Raw genomic sequence first — 7,659 nt, forward strand, 5'->3', positions numbered from 1 at the left:
CTGAGGGAGTTTCAGTCTATTGTCAGGGATCTAGAGAAGTCATTGTCCTTTATACTGATTTTTGAATCTGTTACCTGATTATCCAGTTGTTCTGAAAGAATTTTCAACTCTCCTTTACCCATTCAAATAAGTGCTGATTGGTTATGCTTTAGGATCAGAGTAAATCTTGAGCCTCAGAATTTGGAAGAGACATTGAATGATATTCAAACCTTAATGCAGATAGGAAATCATAAAGGAGAAAAAAGGACCCCCATGTGAAAAATGTTTGCAGCATCTCTTTTAGTGGCAGCAAAAAATTGGACAGTGAGGAGATTCCCCTCCATTGAGGAATGGCTGAATAAGTTGTGGTATATAAAGGTAATGGAATATTATTGTTCTATGAAAAATGATGAATAAGCTGATTTTAGAAAGACCTAGAAAGATTGACAAGAACTGATGCTTAGCGAAACAAGCAGAATTATGAATATATTGTACCCAGTAACAGCAAGATTGTGCAATGACCAACAGTGAAAGCCTTCATTCTTCTCAGTGGTTTAGTGATCCAGGCAGTCCCAATAAAATCTGGATAGAAAACGTCATCTCCATCCAGAAAAAGAACTATGGACATTGAATATAAATCAACACATGCTATGGTAACTTGTTTTTTCTGTTTTTTTTTCTCTCGTGGTTTTTCCCTTTTGTTCTGATTTTTCTTTCTTAGATTGATTCATAAGGAAATGTGCATTTAAAAAGTTAACATACAGGTATAACTAAAACAAATACAACAAAAAAAATAATAAAAGAAATACTGACAATCATAAGTATAGTCTACATGGTCCTTGGGAGGTGTCTAGCTTACTAGTGCAGGAATTCCACCAAAAAAAAAATGTAAAAAGAGGAGAAATCAAGACATGATTATTTCAAATTTACTACATTGATTTCCATTTTCACATGACATTCTCTACTCAGGTAAGCTGAGGTCTAAGGGGGACTGAGGTTTAAGGGGGACAGGGAAAGCAAAAAATGGAAAGCATTTTCTGAGCTATTTCTAGCAAAGTAAACAAAAGTTTGAAAATACTGTGATAAAAGTTTGATTCTATTCCTGATGGTAAGTTTGGCCTGGATTTTATGACACCAACAAAAGATGTAGTTTATTTCAAGAATCAATTTACATCTTAGTTAAAAGTTAGCTTAAGATAGTGCAAAATATTTTATTTTCTCTTGTACTACACTAATCCTGTAAAAAAATAAATATTCTAGCTTTACTGAAGATTGCTAACATAACATTAAAATTGGCCATTTTTAGTAAATTCACAAAGTAGATAAACATCAAGCCTCCCAACTACTCCTAACTTATACTCTAATACTGATTGCTTCATACTTTGGGAGAAATGGCATACACTATCAGAGAATTTCAGATCCATTGGAGAGAAAAAAAAGAATGTCTTATTTTGTACTTCACAATAAATTCTTATCCTTTTCCTAAGAAAAATTATTTCTTCATTTCAAAACAAATGATCCACTTCTAGATGTTCCCTATATTCATGCAAAATAAATATATTAAAATGTTATCAAGTAAAAATCTATTTATCTAAAAGTCATTGTTCTGGAATGACAAAATTGTATTAATAAGGAGATATCAGATGGTCTAAATTAGTCCTAATGTAACTGGCCTATTTACTCTAGAATGAGCAATTTTTAATGCATGGTATTACATTTAGTGAATAATGTAATTAATGTATAAATAAATACAATATTGCTTCATGCATAACTGTCAGCAATCCAAAGACAAATTACAATTTAATGCAATACCTTTTTGTCTTTAGGCTTTTCAAGTTCAATCAATCTATAAAATTGTATATGCCACCTAATATATGCCAGGTAAGAAAGCAAGTATAAAGAAGGAAAAAATCCATAATCACAAGGAGCCCATACTTTTAAAAAAAGTATATAAGGCAAAGTAGAAATATAATCTTCTGACTTTCTATGAAGCCATAGTTTAAAATAATATTCATTCACACCAAACAGTTTCTCAAAGGTACCTGGTAGTATCTCATCTTTAATTAGATGTCTGTTGTTTAGTGGGTTTTTAAAAATTACTCTATTAGTCTATTTCTGTGTCATGTGAAAATCTGTAAATTACAACTATATAGTCTAAATAAAAATGAAGATAGTGACTTTTAAGTCACATAATATTTACACATTACAACAAATGATATTTGATTATACTAACCAAAATCATAATATTAGGGAATATCAATTTTAAACGATGCAACTTGTAAAAGCAATGAGTAGTTAATTAATTTATTAAGTAAATTGTATCGTCTTTGCTTGTAAAATATCACATATGTTTTAGTTTTTGCATTTGGCATTCATGAATGACACAATTTGTGTAAAAGGATGACAGATCATAAGTACAATACTAATTGTCATTAATGTCTAATTGTCATATAAATTAAATTCTATAACAAGTTAAATAATGAATTATGGTTTTCCTTTTGGAATGTTTGTGATTTGAATGTGTATGCACACATTCATTTGTGCATATACACACACTCACTCATTTGTTAGCAAACAAATGAAATATACATGAAGCAAAAGCAAAATGGTGCTAGAGTCATACTATGATCAAGGGAGAGGCCAAATGTCAAAGTTCAACTAAGAATATTCTTTGACCACTAATTTTTTAATTTTCAAAATTTCTAATTTTCTTTTGATGTTGTTTCAAGTCTGATGAACACCTGTGGACCTGTTCAATAATAAGAACCATAGGTAGTGAATTAGAAGTAAGACATCGGGATAAAACACAATTGTAACATTTTGTAACATATTCTCCTGGAGCATTCATGATTTGGGTTCCAGTGCCTTTTCTTAAAAGGGTATCTATAGTTAGAAACATCCTTGGATATTTTAAGCATACCTGTACAGTATAATTTGGTGGGGCTTGAAACATTGTGGAATCCCATATCTGAGATGTGAAAATGTGTCCCATCCTAAGTCCCATTGTAACAGGACACCCATCCAGACACTGGATAATTTGTGGTCCATTCACCAACCATTTCCAGTTCCATCCCAAATCAATGGGGCCCAAAGTCCTCTGGGGACAGGGGCAAAGATCTCATCTTCTGAAACTACTTCCTGCTGAGAATTGGCATAGAACTGAGTCAACTACAGGATCCCATCATTTTTTTGAAGGGGGTGAGAAGTTGGAATTTATTGAAGTATCAAATGCTTGATTCAACTCCCTGAAGCTGGTCAATGCAATTGTAACTGAGTAAAATCTAAAATAAAAGAGAAATCTAACAAATAGAGATTAGGATAATCTGAGAGAAAGACAAAGCCCACAAGGACTGCTATAAAATATATAGAGGCCAGTAAAAACTGGCCAGCAACTTTTTATGTAAAGAAATATATTTGTGTCACAGGACACACTGTATATACAAATGTTAAAGATGTTTCAGCTTTAGATTCAATAAACAACAAAATAACAATTAGGTCTTACTGTCAAACGTTAATTGCTTTTTCATTATTTTGGACCTTATTATTATATTTCATTATTAAGGACCTCATATCCTACAAACATAAACATCTAGTAACAGATAGATGACTAGGCCAAACACTCATTCACCAAATTATTTAGGATATAATGAATACATATTTTCAGATTGAAACCACCAAGATATTATATACTTGAACTGTGTTCATGGCTTCTATTGATCATTTACTCTGTTTATAGAAATTTGTTATAGGAGAAAAACACAAGGGTATGATTATAATACCATCAAAACTGATTCTTCAGGACTCAAAGTGGGAGCATACCTGTAGAGGGCCACAGATAGTGAAAGAACTGAGTGAGGTATAAGACCCTTCAGCCCAGAGGGAACCTGTTGACAATGTTTGGTTTGGCTCTCCATCTCCCCTAAGGGCTCTAGGTCTTCCTGAGAAGTCAGGAGGGGTGACAACCTGTGTTGTAATTGAAGGAGAGTGATACCAGATGGCAAATTATATGCAATAGCAAGTTGTTCATATGGTCCCAGGTACACAGTATATATTTAGAGCATGCATATTAGGGTATAAAAAAGGGGAAGACTTTGGAATAAACCAACTCCATATTCTAACCATCCCTGGGAGTATCGCCTCATCACTCTTCCACTAAGACAGTATGTGTTTTCGCTTCAGCATGGGAGCTCTAGAAAGCACAATACATTTTTTCACCCCAACTTGGGGGCTCTAGAAAGCAGGACACAACACATACCCATGACATCATAAAGGATCCTAAATTCAGTTTGACATCCAATTATAACAATTCCACCATATAGCCAGACTCAGAATAAAATGAGTTCTTATACAAGGAAACAAAACTGGGGAACTCAGTCACAAAGATTCCACCTAGAATGGAGGCCAAGGATCTCCACTCAACTCTTGTTCAGATATAGACCTCCACCTATAACAGTTCAGGATTACATTTCTCTGAGAAGCTTATTGTTTTTCTCTCAAATTACTGACTTAATGATCAATCAAATTCAAAATTCAAAAGAATATCAGTTACAGTCCCAATAGATTTTTATCTCTAATAGCAAACTCTACTAATCACAGCTTAGGGCTAGACAATTTTTTAAAGAGTTTACTAGGACTTACACATATAGGAGATTGTCTAATTTGCTTTATATGTTTAAACTCATCCTTGTGCAAAGAAGCTTATACATTCTTAGTAAACTTAGATTATAGTTAGATTATATGCAAAGAAGCTTATAGAATCTTAGTAAACACATTCTTTGTTTGGGTATATATCTTTAAACACGTTCATTTCTCAGAGCAGATGACCTTGCTTACCCTGTGGTTTCAAGAAAACTGGCAAATTTACAAATTAAGGGGAGTTGGCAGAGACCACAGGAAAAGGGCTGAGTTTGCTGTTGCTCACCCCACCCATTCTTAGTAGTTTTCTGGGCAGTGCTGTTTGATACTTTCCCCCACCCTATGAAGGAGGAAAAATGTGAAATCTGGGCTAGCTCCCTAGAGGCCTCAGAGTCATCCAGAGTCAGGATAAGCAAAAGTCCTTGGTCTTTAGAGGGAGGGGAGTGAATGAGACAGAGATGTAATACTGCCAGGAGTTTTGTCAAGATCTGGAGTCCAGAATTCCATACTTTGCTCCTTCCATCCTGCAGCCAAGGAAGTTCTCTCTCCTCTCTCACTCTCACCCCCTAGTCCTCACCTACAATTCTCTTCGAACCCAAGTACTGAGCCAGAATTAACTGTGAGAAGAGAAAGCCCAAACATAGTGCTAATAGAGTATTGTTCAATTGTAATTAGCCTAAGTGCTCAGTTGTCCAACCTCAGTGCATCAACTCAGATTTTCAACCTTTTACATCTCCTGTTTTGTTTTAGAACACAGGTGGTTTCACCTCATCCCTCACTTCTCAGCGGAGAACCTCTAAAAGAAGGAGATGATCACGCCTCTGACTTCTCAGGAAAGGAAGTGAAAGCACTAAAAAGGAGATGATTGCCCTCCCTAATCTCTTTTCAGGAAGTGAGTGATGAAAACACCAAAGGGAAGTGAGTCAAGCCAGATATTGTTAGCGGATTTCTGGGCTGAAGGATCTTACTAGAAACAGGTGTGAACAAACCCATCGGCATGGGAGGTATTACACAAGCACATAGCAATAAAGCACAGGCTAGCAGTGATGACTCTGCCCACAGCCGGGGCAGGCTCAATGTGGTATAACAAACATGAATTGTATATGCAAGTAGTGATATAACAAACAGTATCAATCAACATGGTATTGTAAAAGATTTCCAGAAGTCCTAGGAGGATATGTAAATAGTGATCACACATATGCCTCCTTCAGCAGCCAAGAGATAGTCCAAAACCAATCTATTTTCCATTACTTCATGTGTCAGGGAATCCAATGATCTCTGCAAGTTTTTGAAGTCCTGCAAGACTTTTGTCTTTTTATGTGTTAGGGAATCCAATAATTCCTGTAGATGTTGAAATCTTGCAGCAGTCTTATCATTTCTCATAGAATCCAACACCCTTGAAGGTTTCTTAAGTCTCACAAATAGTTTTATCACATGTCTCTGTGAGAATCCAATGATTCCTGAGTGTTTAGAAGTCCTACAATAGTCTTATCATGTCTCAGAGAATATTAAAGGGTATGCCAGCGGTGTGTAATCTTAGTACTGTGCATGCAAGCAGTTGCCTAAAGTGCAGGTCCATTATCTGTTTTTACTGCTTGTGGCACACCCATAATTGTAAAATGCTTGTATAAGGAATTCAGTGACCACTCAGGCTGTCTCTTTTGCTGCTGATATTGCAAAAGTGAATCCTTGAAAAGGTGTCTACTACAACATGGATAAAAGACAAGGGTCACATCTATTTGCCAAATTTCAATGAGTCTCAAACCAAGAGGGTTCTTCCCTGGAAGGAGTGTAGGAGCATGGAAAGGAAGGCAACTATGCTCCTAGCTTTCTATCTTGTTATTCCAAATTGTAATCATAATTCCATGCTCATTGTTCAGATGAGATTAGATGATTTGTTTAGGGATTGCTAAACTGTTATGTGGTATGTGTTCGAGAAATATCAGGTAACAGTTAACTACATACTGTGGCCTGTCACTATTAATAACTGAATAAATAAGAATCTTCAGGTCTTCTCTTTGGTTCATGCACAATACTAATCTACCAAACCATGTTACCTCTCTCAAATCATTATTTCTGAGCCTCAGTTTTCTCTATCATCATCTGAGAAACTGTCATTCCAAGGCCAGTTCTTAATCCTGTTATCAACTATACTTGGAGGTAATTACAAGGTGCTTTGCCAGAGGAACACTTTTTAAAGATATTACTTAGTCTATACTGCTGTAAGGAGGAGACAACTTAAGAATACAGAGCCCAAAACAGGACATGGTTTCTAATCAATTTCCTATTGATTCAACTTATAAAGTTAATTTCTTGTCTGCACAAATTGTTGGGGTTTGTTTTAGAGAACTGAACTTGATTCAAAACTCCTTGGTCATGGGACAGCAGCTCTGCTGTTTGCTGCTTCTGTGACTTGGTAAAACAATAATGATTTCTGATTGAAAGTACTTTTCTAGATAGGGAAAGAGGCTCAGCTCAGTAATTTGTCATGAATGGTAGCTCTGTAAAGTTCTCTGTAATTTGCTGCCCTACATTTAATGCCCTCACAATTCACAAATCCACAATACTCTTCAACAATTCAAAATGACAATATCACAAGCCTTTGTGATAAGAGAGATGGTAACCTTGGACAGAATAAAGTACCGCCCCTTCCACAGCAGCAGCTATTTGTAAACAACAGACCCATCCATCTTGTTTTTCAGCCTGAGATGATTGAATTACTTGGGGAGAATTCTACCAAGCCTGTGGAAACATGGTCGGCCGGTATTGAGCTACCACTCTCTCGCTTCATCCCCTTCTCAAGTAACCCCAGACTAAGCCAATAAAACAAGAAGTTCTTAGTTGAAAGTGTGATTATTTCTCATACTCCATCAATGTAGGGGTGGGAGGTTGTGACTGAGATGAATGGATTTGTTTTTTCAGGGAAAGTTGTGGCAAAGTACCTATTAAGTATTCCTCTCAGTGTTTATGACTCCAGTTTCCTGTGTTTTGATTCTCTGTTTTTGTATAATTCTCTCAGGCTAGGTTGGTTTCAAGTGCCTGCCC

The sequence above is a fragment of the Sarcophilus harrisii genome, chromosome 3 (genome assembly GCF_902635505.1).
Source record: "Sarcophilus harrisii chromosome 3, mSarHar1.11, whole genome shotgun sequence".
Lineage (NCBI taxonomy): Eukaryota > Metazoa > Chordata > Mammalia > Dasyuromorphia > Dasyuridae > Sarcophilus > Sarcophilus harrisii.